Raw genomic sequence first — 13,767 nt, forward strand, 5'->3', positions numbered from 1 at the left:
ATTTGGGTAGCATTTATTGTTGTGTCATTCCGTGGAGAACAGAGTCGTTAATTAGCACATCTGTGGTGGGAAAACAAGTGGACAGCAAGTGAGTCTGAAAGAGCTATAATATTTGACATTTGCAGACGATCGCGCCTCGTATCGTCAACCCGCACTCTTTACATCGTGACTTTTATTGGTCCTGAAATTGCCACTACCCATCACCGACGCCCAAAACTGTAAAAGAGCCGTAGAAAGCTATTCGTAAAAAAAGAAAAAAACAGGGACAGACAAAGAAACGGGAGAACAAAATACCGCTGCGTCATGCGATAAGAACGCTCCTAGATCCACTGTATCACCGCGGGAGTTAGCAACGTGTGTTGGCAAAATACCTAGGCCCTAAATGCTCACTCTTACAAAAGAACGTTCCCAATAGTGTTCCAGGTGCAGGCCATGGCATTAAACGGATTTACAAACGCTCAACGCCGAGGAATGAAGCAAAACGGAGAGCTTCCATCAACGAATTTCACTCCGACTGAAAGAACACCGGGGGGGTCTCACTCGAACCCTGATGTCAGCACCTGGCAAAGCCCCTTCCCAACATTATTCCCTTGCTGAAGACTCCGTTTTTTTTATTACGTCGTTTTTACTCCCCGTTACTCCGTGTCTTCTTCCATCTTTTTTTTCGTATTTCTTTTCTCTTTTCCCGACATGTAATAAGTATAAATGAGCCCACTTGTCGAGCGTGAGCTCCAGCAACATCGCTCCAATGACTGGGGTTACTTACTTCAGATCATTATGGACGGAGTCTGAGGCCAAATCACTACGGATGGGGGTTTACCTTTTCCAACGTGCTCGTTCTTAATAACTGACACATTTTTTTCACGAATTAAAGGTTGTTCGAATTCGCCAGATTCAAAATTTACTATAAAAAGCTCTTCTATTGAGCTTTATTATTTCGTTTACAAAATCCTGCACGCGTCTGTGAAGGCGTAAAACATCTACACTAAATATGCTGACAGTGAGAAGGATTATAAAACTTGCTTTAAAGAACCTTTCCAGCGTAGTTTTTATTGCTATAGGCTGTAAAGCACCCGTATTTATTTCCCCACCCCTGACATTACGGCACAAAGGTTCTCTGGCTTCGAAAAATGCGAGTTTACCTTCAAACAAGTTGTCTGTATTAGGAATTGAGATACATTCGGGTCCTTGAGTAATGAAATGTGGTGGAACTCTAGTTTCTACTTTGTAACAATAAAAGAAATTAAAAAATTGACTGCTTTCTTTAGAATTTATTATACTTTTGTGCATGAGTAATAAAATTCTCGTCCCCCATTATAGAATTCCATGCAATGGATGAAATTCCACACATTCGCATACAGATATGCGCATTGACCACGTCTGCATCAGAATTGAACAAGGAGGAACTTCCACTTGATGTTCTCTACTTCTCATATTGAAAAAAATAGACACTTGGGAAGAGTTGGTAAGCGATAAGGCACGGCCGAAAAGTTTATGGCTGGAAAAGGCTGCGGCAAGAACATACTACTCTCCCATACCATAGCAACGCTTTCATCGCTAAAGTAATCATGTGTCACCAACAAGCAATCAGTGACAACGCGAATCAAAGTTTTCACACACACCATGAACTGGCGGAATGCCAAATAGCAGGTCTAGAAATGACTGTATGGGTCTTAACTCGATTGTCCCACGCTTTTGTTTGTCGAAAAGGGGAGGGAAAGCGCATTTCTGAGAATAAATGGGGCTTCTATCTCCTCCAGGCTACCCTAACGGACGCTCGCAATGTTGTCTCTTGGCTTTTTTCTTAGTACACTTTCGCGACAATACTCGCCCTAAATGACCTCTTGAGGCACCGCTACCAAGGACATCGAGCTGGAAATCGGTTAAGTGTCTTTCGCTCCCGCAAAGTGCAGATTCGATGTAGAGGACAAGAAGAAAAACAATTCGTGCTTACATACTCGCGCTAGAAAAATATCCTATGATATTCAAGGAAAACTCATGCGAGATTAGACTTACAGATTACCGTGCATCGAGGCCTTTGACAAAAAGAACTGAGAATATGATGAGAGGATGGCTGGGCTTTCCCTCTATGAGACAGTGATAGAAGAAATAGGTTACTGCTACAGCTGGGCTTACTCTGAGACTTCACTTTTTTATAGTTTCGTTTCACAGCTGCTTGTGTGTGTACCGTTCCCCAATTAGTTATGTGAGATTGAGAAATTGTAGCGTGTTCCCAATCTGCGGTTCCTAGCTAGTTTCAGTACAGGCCCTCTGAAATTATATGGTTTCTGGTAACTCTTGTTGTTCCTTACATCCGAGGCTTTAGAGAAAAAATATATAGGACTATACTTCAGAAAGCTGGATGTACAGCTTTCATAGATTACGATAAATACACGGGAACACACATAATCGTGCAAAAGAAAAATCTGAGCATTCCGCAACGTTTACCACTCGTATACCATCGTTGTTCTGAATACGAATGCGTTATCGTGGGAATAAAGTCGATTGGTGTCACATAAATTATCAAGTCGAATGGTCATTTGGTTTCTTTTGTCAATAAAATCAACGACAACTGCTGAGTGCGCTTTTGCAGGCAAATACTTATCTTTCGGCACCACGTCTCAGACATGAACACAAGACAGTTGACAGATATAAAAATCGTTGCCGCGAAATAAAAAAAAATAGTGACCAAAGTGGTGCAAGCTTTTTTGCGGGCATAGATTTAGCTCAGCGCCACCCCTGCGAGCACACGTCGGCTGCGCTCGAAGGTAGGCGCGAAAAATAATTCTCGAAAATTATTTGAGCTATTACCGGCTGAACAGCGTCAAGAATAGCGCTTGCACCACACAGTTCAGTTAACCTGTTCTCACTGGATTCGTGTGAAATAGTATGAAGAAAGTTTGGCATAAAAATCGAAGGGTGATTGTCAAAGTTAAGCGACAGGTTTCTGGTAGGCCTCTCGCGATATGCTCGGAACACTTAACTAGTCGGCGCTCCTGGTTAACTGCTATAAGGCACGTTAATGCTGAGACGTGCACTGCCTCCAAGATCGGCCCACGTAACAAAACACATTATAACTACTACGTAACACATATTGTGCACTATCCGGATCAGTTCACCAAGTTTCATCTCTACTGTTTTCAGGAACGGCCCAATTTACTAGACCGGAAAGCCATCCACGCAAAAACTGAGCGGGGGGGTGGCAAATTCAATGAAAGCTTTGCTTTAAATAAAATAGCCGTGCTAGCACTCTGTACAGATTGTTAACCAGCGAAGCTGAATCCATACGGCCCTGGTGTTTTTGACTGGGTTAATCCGAACGCTTCATTAAATGACTTTTTGGTATGCTGCCGGATCCTCGGTGAGCAGTTGCGCACGGTTGCACGAGCCTCTTCTTGTGTCCGGGCTGCAGCATCGGCACAGCGTGGACGAGCTCGTTCTCAGTTCTGCTCGTGGCGTTGCTAATCAAAAGTTGCCTGTTCCTAAGGAGTACGTATGACGCGTGTCCTACCCATTGCGGAGTCGGAGAGAATCTGCTTCGCGCGTACTCTGCTGCAATGAAGAGCAACGACGTCACTACTGGCGCAGCTAATCCTACACCACCTACAGATGGCATAAGGCCTTTTCACTCTGATCCATGACGTCATGTTACCTGGCCCGCCTGCCATAGAATCTAATGGGGATGCTCTTGAGTAGGCAACAGTGGTTTTGACGTCACCACTTTCATCATGCCAAGCTTGTAAATATAAACTTTGGGCCAGGTAGCTTGACGTTATGGATCGGAGTAACCAGGTTTTTTGCTATCTAGATGGTGCCGCCTAATCGCGCGCCTCTCTTCCTCTCTCTATTGTTTTCGCGCATGCGCATGGAGTTGCCGACAGACGGACGGACAGCTAGGGAATTGGCTAGCCATATACACCTTCGCCGTAATATCATCTTGGGAGTGCCGACGTTAAATACAGAGGTCCCATTACAATGTGAAAGTGCCAAATGCCTCACAGTGGTCAGCAGCATAAAAATAATTCGCAAGTTAAAGCGAAAATGAAGTCTATATTTGCGGAAACAATCTTCCATTTACTATTCTTGAATTCGACATAAAGAAGCAGTGTATAATGAAAGCGCTGAGAATAAAATAAAGAACAGTTAGATAAACTGTAAGCAGGTGCAAAAGGGAATGTCTCCATATATACCCCTCGTCGCGGGAAGAACAAACAATGACATCTCGCTGCAGTGAAATTGCAGTAGTGTCGTGCAGCTTATCTTCTGCATTGAAAAATATGACATAAGCAACGAAGTTCGAAACAAAAATAATGATAAACGGTAAAACAGTAGCTAAAACATACAGGGGCTTCTCAAGTCTTTGGGGTTGTAAATGGTATAAGTCGATAATTTACTAAAAAACTGGTTGGCAAAGAGGCTAAGAAAGTTGCTGCAAGAAAATTTAAACTTAGAAGAGAATGACTCCGATGTTTCTTGTGCAGCCTGCTTGGTTGTAGCGTGCGCCAACTGATTGCATTCAGGGTGCAGTCGTGTACGGTGCATAATAAAAATGAGCATAGGTTAGTGCAGAAAAAGTTTCGTCGCATGCAACCTTCCTTTCTTCTGCATATGCGTTCATGGTAATCCATTCGAGCGTGCATACTTTCGCGTGAATAGTTCCTCTGTGAGTAATAGGGGGACAGCGTTTATTTCTAGTGTGTCTGCGTGCAAAGACTTGACTTCGTTTTTGAACGAACAGAATAGAGAGCTCAATATCGTGGATGTTTGGGCGTATTGGTAAGACATGACAAAAACTTCAAACGCACAACCTGACGAGGACGGTGAGAGAACGCTGAGGCACACAAGCGATAACTTGTAACCATCTATTGACACCTGCGAAGCTCGGAATATAAAGGCATTTTGTGGTCGAACATCACACGAGCGATGCTAGAAAAACAATCAGTGACCACGCAGTTATCGAAATTCCTCCGAAGTTGAAGCAACCAATGGCTTGGTCACAAAGTAATCTCCTACAGTATCAGTTATCTCCGCCTCAATAATTTCACGCATCAGTCAGCAGCTGCTTCTAGTGACAGTCATGCAGTCTTGCTAGATAGGCATGCAGCTCAATTTTACAGCAGAGTGTGTGCTTTGGCTGGTACAGGAAGCAGCACTGCAATCGTCGCTAGATTCACATTTCCTACAGTGCAGATCAAGGAAACCTCCGCAGTTGTCCCTCACATTTGTGTGAGGTTCACGGAGGCGATCGCTCACACCCTCCCGTTTTGGCTACATAAGTCTTACCCCAAGAATTCGGTATTCTATACATGATCGATTCCACAAAATTGACGAACTCGTCCTTGTACTTCTTTAAGCGCCCATTCTTGTGCGAGACGTCAGGATTGGTCATCTTGCACATTTTTTGAAGCTTTTCAGGAGCAGAATAAACAATTTGAATGTTCGTCTTCTGCCTAACCTTTTTCAGTCGATGTGAAAAGATGGTTGCGTACGGAATTACCGCAAACTTCTCCTTTCCACCAGAAGCCCGCAAGGCATCAGGCAGTTTTGACGACTGCCATTTTGGGATGCCTTCGGCGACACTATTTCATGAGGGAGGTATCCAGAAGCAGTCACCCGGAGGGTTTGTTTATTGAAGCTAGTAGTCATTCGTTCAGGGCAAGACCTATGCAATGCGTTAGAAAGGCATGATTTTGCAATGCCCCTCTTAACCCGTTTTGAATGTGCAGGGCCATACGAGCAGCGCCTTATTGTCGCGCGGTTTGTGCTACTAGTAAACCAGTTCGTCAAGAAATTAATGTCTACCCTAGTTCTTTCTCTGTAAAGAGAAAATAGGGGTAGCCGATATTCTAGTCGACATTAGGAGGAAACTAAAAAAAAACAGAGCATTGCCTATGGCAGCTAACCGCGGTTGTGTATTATAATTACAGAACGGGTGGCAAGGGATGGAATGTGCAGTCGTGCACGGCAGATAATTAGGGGGTGTGATGAAACCAGGAAATTTACAGGCATTAGTAGGGTCACCTGCCTCAAGACAGGGTCATAGTTGGAACTCATTGGGAAAAATGAAATTTCAGAGAAAATAAAATTCGATCATTATAATAATGAAGATTTGACTAAGTTTAGGACTGATCTTATAATGATTTTGCTGCACAATAAAAGAATAAGGCTCTGAGTACATACATAATCACTGCGAGTTTATGCACATAGAATGCAATTTTTTGTCCAAAATGGTGACCTTATAAAGTTATGAGGTAGTTCCTGGAGTTACTAGATTTCTCTCTAAAATCAGGAAAGGGGCTGACACATGGAATAGAACACTGTCGTATAAAGTTTGTAAACAGGGATAAGGTGCCTCAGAAAGGCTGGCCAATCGAAACGAGGGCCAGCCTTTCTGAGGCACCTTATCCCTGTTTGCAATCTTTATACCACAGAGTTCTCCCTAGTAATTTTGATGGAAGCCAAATATGCCCTCAGCCTTCATTTACAACACGCGGAAAGTTGTCTTTTTCTTCTTATCGCACACCACTGCCGCTTGGGAAACGACCATGCGCTCTTCAACTCACAGCCAGGAAGAATTGGTACAGTACACAAAGGCCGCTGCAGATGTCTCTAGCGGATAAAGGTCGACTGGGAGTTCGAAAAAAAAGGTTTATTTTTATTCGACTGTGTAAAAGTTTAGCGCAGACGAAAAGGGGGCAGCTGTCACCACTTCGGCGCAGCGCCGTCGAATATCCCGTAAGCACGTCGCCCCCCCCACCCCTCCCCCCACCACTGGCGTTCACAAAAGAAGTCGCAGCGCTTGTTCCTTTCTGCAGTATTTCATATAAAAAAAAACACTTGAAATGTCTTAAATCTGCTCTGGTGCGGATCTTCCGATGCCAATTTGTCTCGAAATTGTTTTCTCAAGGCCGAGCAAGACGCTCATCAAAACTTTTAAACTACTATATTTCGTGCGAAGTGCACCCCGATTTCATCCACTGCGCAGAATCTGTGACATTCATGGAGAAAGAAATAAAGAAAGAAAGCAAAGCAAGAAAAACAGCGATAAAATGCAACTGAAGTATTGCTCTGGAAGAGACAGCGCCAATGAGGCAAAGGTTCAAGCAGTTACGACTGTGGAAAGGACGTCTCGTCAGCGGCAACTGCAAATGAAGCGCGTTTCAACACAGGAGGATCCCGTGAAACGCCGTGCTAACAGACTCGGTCCTACGGAGCTGCAGGCAGGATTTTGAATCACGAACTCCAAATCCCTGCTTTTAACAAGCACCTTTGTTGAGGAACTTCAGAATTTTTTTTGCAAGAATTCTAGTTTAAGCTGACTATGGTTTTAGTTATATGCAGCACTTTGTATGTATAGGAATAAGGCTAGAAAGGAAGACCGGGCCGAACGGTGACACAAGAAATCACGCAAGGCGTCTTCTCACAATGACGCTAGAACGGCGTAATGAGCTGGAAAAGAATGCCAGGGGAATAGCCAAGATTCCTCATCTAGGCCCGCTAGAGCAATGAGAAAGTTTCTTTGACGAAGCATTTGAAATAGCATCCACTCGACGCTGCGCGGTACTTGTCATGCAGGCTCCCGAGGTCGTGTGTACACATGTCACCTACAAAGGCTTTCATTTGTTTTGTTTACTCGATGGTAGTCGTCAGTCGAGAGGCCGTTAACTAGAAGTATATATTTATGCTCTGGTAATGTTACTATGGAAACTCATGGGAGAAGACAAGATGAGAAATAACAAGATGGCAGGCACCACAGGAGCGTGCATTAAAAAAAGTAATAAATAAATGGAAGAATCTTCATTTCGTGGAGGAATGCATAGTTGTTTCAAGACGTTTTTCTTTAGTTCTTCATACATTATCTATATCTGATTCCACATGAAAGTTTTACCAGATTTTGTAATACCAACATGTCCCTAATAACATCCAAATATTGGCCAATCCTGCGCAGTGGGTACGCGCCAACGAAGAAGGATATCCTATTATATCGTTCCCATCGAACGCAGCTGTCTCCTCTCGTTTCCGCGACATGGTGCCATGACCAGCATTGCGTCTGCTCCTCTTACGACTGGCTACGGAATACAAGGACGATGGACTGGCCACAGAAGAAGGACGAAGAGGAGGCGTGGAAGCCAACCGACGGCAGTGATGCGGGAGATCGACAGCAAGGAGTGGCACGGACACAGAGGGCGACTATGACGACTATGACGTTTCGCCACTAGAATCTGTAAGCGACTAGCTTTTTCCTCAGTTATTTAACATGAACAGAGAGGTGACTTAGGAGAGGCAAAAGGCACTGAAGATGCAACTAACCAACCTAGTGAGCGATGCTGAAAAAAAATTGGAAGATGATCCAGATCTGAAAGCGATATCGCTGATAGCCTGCTAGATTAAAGGTATTGCAGACTCGCCAAATAAAGCGGGTGAGCAGATTGAGCAGTTCATAACAGCCGAAACAGATGACTCGGAGTTTGCGAAAAGCACTGAGTGCGAGTTAAAGATAAGTGTTCTGCACAGCATCAACGTATGCCTTTCTCTGGAAGAAGTACGGAAAACAGCGAGGGAGCAACCCAACGTTAATGTCGAAGCTAGACAGCCACCGCAAGCAACAATAGTGAAGCTAACAAAGCTAGAAATAATGAAGTTTGACAGTGACAAAAAATGGCAGGGATTTTGGCAGCAATTTGAAACAGCTGTACTTGAAAAACCGACTTGAACAAAAATAAGAAATTTACGTACCTTCTGTCATCACTAACCGGAAAGGCGGCAGCTGCCGTCGAAGGATTAAAACTTTCCGACCGCAATTATGGGAAAGCCATTGATGTACCCAAGAAGCAATACGGAAAAGAAGACATGCTGGTAGAAATGCATATGATATGAAGGAACTAACTTAAATATAATAGAAAGCTGCAACGACCATGACCGTTTAAAAAAGCTGTCACAAAGGGTACAAGTGCAGCTACGTGGATTCGAATCCTTAGGCTTGAAGAGTGAGTCCTATGCATCGATGTTGTTTCCGATCCTCAAAAAGAGCTTAGCCAGTGGATGTATACATTGGATTCTAATTAAAACAAAGTTAAGTGATCAGTAGATCAGCCCAAGACCAGAATGTGGCTACACGTCAAGAAGATATTTTTGGGCGCTTGATGAAATACATAAAAAGACCAAGCACAGTGCAGAGAAAAATTGTCGGTAGAAAGGAAGCAAAATAAGCTTTATTGAAAGCTCGTAAGGTCGACATGATTTCCAAAGCGAGAATACCATTCCTGCCTATCTCGCTCCAAAAGAAGTGTGAAGAGGACGGATTAAATCTCGCTGACGGTTTATGTAAAAGCACAGCCTGCATTGAAATCGAAATACTTATTGGATGAGACCAGTATTAGCAAATAATAACAAGTGGGATCCAAAAACTAGAATAGAGGTTGACAACACTAGAAACCATATCCGACTGGACAGTACAATGTCAAGCTAAAATATCAGCAACAATAATGAATAAGTCAACCATAATTGTACTTCACGTCAACATGGATAATTCTAGCGTACAGACAGAACTCAGACATTTCTGGAATGCTGAAACACTAGGCATAAATGGCACTGAGAAAGACGACAAGAGAGAAGAGGAAGTGATTCAGTACTTGAAGATGCACTTAAAATTTGAAGAGAAGCGATATTTAGTCAGACATCCATGGAAAGATAACGTGGAACTTGATGAAAGAAAGAACGCAGCTATGAACAGATTGCGAAAACTCACTAGACCACTGCAGAAGGATGAAAGTATATTCTGGCGTTACGACAGTGCCATAGAGATTACATAAATAGTGGATTACCAGAAGTGGCCGAGAAATTAAGTAGACCGACGACACACTGCTATTACATGCCGAATCAGGCGGTAATGGGGGAAGATCGACAAACTACGAAGATAAGAATAGTATTCGATGCGTCTTCATCGTCAACAAAAGGGTTTTCTTTAAATGATAACCTCAAAACAGCACCAAATCTCAAATGGGATCTAGTGCATATCCTGAATAACTTCCGACACCATCGTATAGCAAAGACAGCTGATCTAGAGAAAGCATTTCTACAGATTTCAATACATGAAGAGCATAGAGATACATCGCACTTTCTTTGGTGTGACAGAATTCCAAATAGTAGTGACGCAAAAGTTGGTACATGGTGAATGTCAAACGTAACTTTTGGCACAGCTCCGAGTACTTACTTACTTGCAGCAAGAGGGCAAACCCTCCTAAGCAAGTTGGAAATTCTGATTTTTTTTTTCATTTCCGGAAACTATTAAGCAGCGTAAAAACAACATTTACGTCGATGACGTGTTACTTGAAACCAACTCACCAGAAAAGGCCGAAAAATCTTATGGAGAATCAAAAGACGTTTTTCAAGAGGCGTCAATGACACTGAGAAAGTTCAAGACGAATGAGCCAGGATTACAGTGAACTATACACATAAAAGAGAAAGAAAAATGCGTGGTAACTTGCACCCCGATAAAGGTACTTGGCATTAGGTGGGATTTCAAGGAACGTAGATTGCACCTCCCATTTTTGAAATAAAAGACATACATATAAGCAGTCCAATTACGAAGTGACAAATGTTACAGCTAACAAAGAATGTACGATCCGACTGGCGTCTTCACTCCATTCATAGTGACAACTACGCGAGGAATACAAAACATGTGGAGAAAGCAAACATCTTGGGACGACTGACCACCAAAAGACGAGACGCAGCTGTGGACGAACTGGATTCAAGAGCTACAATTATTGTATGACTTCAGCGTACCTAGATGGTTTGATATTAACTAGGGCAGCCAGCCTCTTCACACGGATCTTCATTTATTTTCCAACGCAAGCCCATACGGTTAAGGAACAGCAAACTACTTGATGGATACCAACGAAAGCCCAAAATAGGCTGAGCTACTCATCGTGAAAGGACAAATAACTCCAATGAAAGAAATGTCTTTGCCAAGAGTCGAGTTAATGGCTTCTACGCTATCTGCATGCCTCGCTGAATATGTCAGAAGTGGATTTGTAAGAAAGCGAAACGAAACAAGGCATATGACAGACTCGACCATCGTTGTACGTTGGTTACGCGGAAAGTAAAAACGAGACATCTTTGTCGAAAATAGAGTGAAGAAGATAAAATATAAACGAAACTGTCAGAGTGGAACTACGTTGCAAGTGAAGGAAACCCAGCTGATTTGATGACTAGAAGTGTAAGCGCACAGGACTTCATAAACTCAGAACTATAGCGGCATGGTCCAAAATGACTTATTATGAAAAGGTCGCTGTGAAGCGAACGGAAGCGGTAGAAGATATCGAGAATGGTGAAGGTTATGCGACTAACACATGCACGTCAAATTCAGCAGTGATTGACGCGTGGGAATATGGCACATACATATAGTGACAGCTTGGGATCTCAGGTATATTTGGAACATACGGAAAAGGATCCCGATCATCAGAGATCTGAGTTTTGAAGGGCTGAAGAATGCTGAGACGACAATAAAAAACAGAGAACAAAGACACGTACGACAAGACCTCGTACAAAGCAAGCGCATTCCTACGAAGACACCAAGATGTTTCATGGTACGGAAGTCTCTGAAGACGGGCAAGGTCTGATAAGACACAAAGGTCGCCTACTGCAAAATGGATTAGAAAACCACGAAAGAGATCCTATTGTACTACCAAAAGGGACAACTGGTACAAAGCCACTGGTACATCATATTCATCACATCACGCTGCGTGGAGGAATAAGCGTCACATTGTCAAAGCTTCGAACTAAGCATTGAGTAATAGAAGAAAAACAGCTGGTGAAGAAGGTAATTCACGGGTGACTAAAGTGCCAAACATTTGACTCCAGTGCACGGCACCAAGAAACAGCCCCACTTCCTGCTGACAGAGTCAACGAAAGGCAACCATTTTAGGCGATCGGTGTATATTTCGCGGGTCCGTTGCTCATAAGAGACGCACTGAAAGTCACTACAATACAGTATGTTGCAATATTGGTGTGTGCTACACAAGCTGTACATCCAGAAGTTGTGGATAACAGAACAACAGAAGCATACTTCCATGCATTCCGAACAGTTTCAGCGAGACGACGCCTACGTTGTACCATATACAGTGACAACGCAGGTACGTTCAAGAAGGCCAACAAAGACATCAATCGTGTGATTAAAGCACTACAGAAAGAAGTCTCCAGAAGAACAAGCCAAGCAGACAAAATCGAATGGAAGTACATCGCAGAACAAGCACCTCGGTGAGGACGCTTTTATGAAACGATGGTATGAATAAAGGGAAAATCAGACATCCACCCGTTCGTAGCAATTGCTACAAAGGAAAACCATACGGGTTCCTGCTAGCCGCCTGGTTAGCTCAAATGGTAGAGTGGCTGGCCCGGAAAGGTGGTGGTCCCAGGTTCGAGTCCCGGACCAGGACGAATTTTTCTTCAACTATGAGGCTTTTCTTTCGAGGAACCCGTATGGGTTTCCTTTGTAGCAATTGCTACGAACGGGTGGATGTCTGATTTCCCCTTTATTCATTGCTTCTGTCCACCTTGCGGGTTTCCGCAGAACTACTATGTCAAACTCTTGCCTTTGCTTCGTGTTGTCGACAAATCCGACTTCGCCCTGCCATCTGCTAGCCGCCTGGGTAGCTCAGATGGTAGAGCGGCTGCCCCGGAAAGGCGGTGGTCCCGGGTTCGAGTCCCGGACCAGGACGAATTTTTATTCAACTATGAGGCTTTTCTTTCGAGGAACCCCTATGGGTTTTCTTTGTAGCAATTGCTACGAATGGGTGGATGTCTGATTTTCCCTTTATACATTGCTTCTCTCCACCTTGCGGGTTTCCGCAGAACTACTATGTCGAAACGATGGTATGAAGCATAAAATCAACAATGCGGAAAGTTATCGCAAAAAGGTTGTTATAAAGAGAAGAGATGCAAACTATCACAACTGAAGTAGAAGCTGTCCTTAATAACCGACCATTGACATATGTATACAGCGAACCGGATAAGCATCTGCCTATTGTACCGGCTGATATAGCAAGCGGAAAGCATACGCTCAAAGGCAATACCGAACATCAAAAAAATGTCAGCGAAGAAGAAATGTGGAGAAATAAGCAAAGAATCACGAAAGATTGGTGGGAAAATGGAACAGGGAATATCTGAAAGAATTGAAAGAGCAATGAACGCAATAAAGCAAGAAGCGACAGTGAACCGAGGAGATATCGTTTTGCTTGGTGCGCGCACTCCTAGGTTCTTCTCGGACCTGGCTAAGGCGATGGAAGTTTATTCTGAAGTCGATGGGAAGCCGCGCTACTGTCTCTTTAAAACCAAAGGAAGACTCGTTAGTAGACCTGTACAACATTTCTACACACTTGAAGATTGCTTCCACAGATGAGAAGAAAACTTTTCGCATCCGGAAGCTATTGAAATTCATGGGAGAAGACAAGACGAGAAACAAGAAGACGGTGGGCAAGAAGGTGTGCGCAGTAAGAAAGAGATAATAAAAGGAAGAATCTCGATTTCATTTGTATCGAACGCAGCTGTCTTGTCTTATATCTGCGACAGGTACATTTACCTTAAGTTTACACCAAGCCTGAAGTTAAACAGCGCAAATAAGGATGAGAGTTTATTTTACAAGAACAGTAAATACATGTAGTGGTGATTGTGAAATAACTTCACAATCAGTCTATAAGCAGTCTATAATATAACGCTCTTGCTGCAGAAATAACGTCTCCTACTGTTATTACATAATTATCACCATTG

The sequence above is a fragment of the Dermacentor albipictus genome, chromosome 5 (assembly GCF_038994185.2).
Source record: "Dermacentor albipictus isolate Rhodes 1998 colony chromosome 5, USDA_Dalb.pri_finalv2, whole genome shotgun sequence".
In the NCBI taxonomy this organism is placed as follows: Eukaryota; Metazoa; Arthropoda; class Arachnida; order Ixodida; family Ixodidae; genus Dermacentor; species Dermacentor albipictus.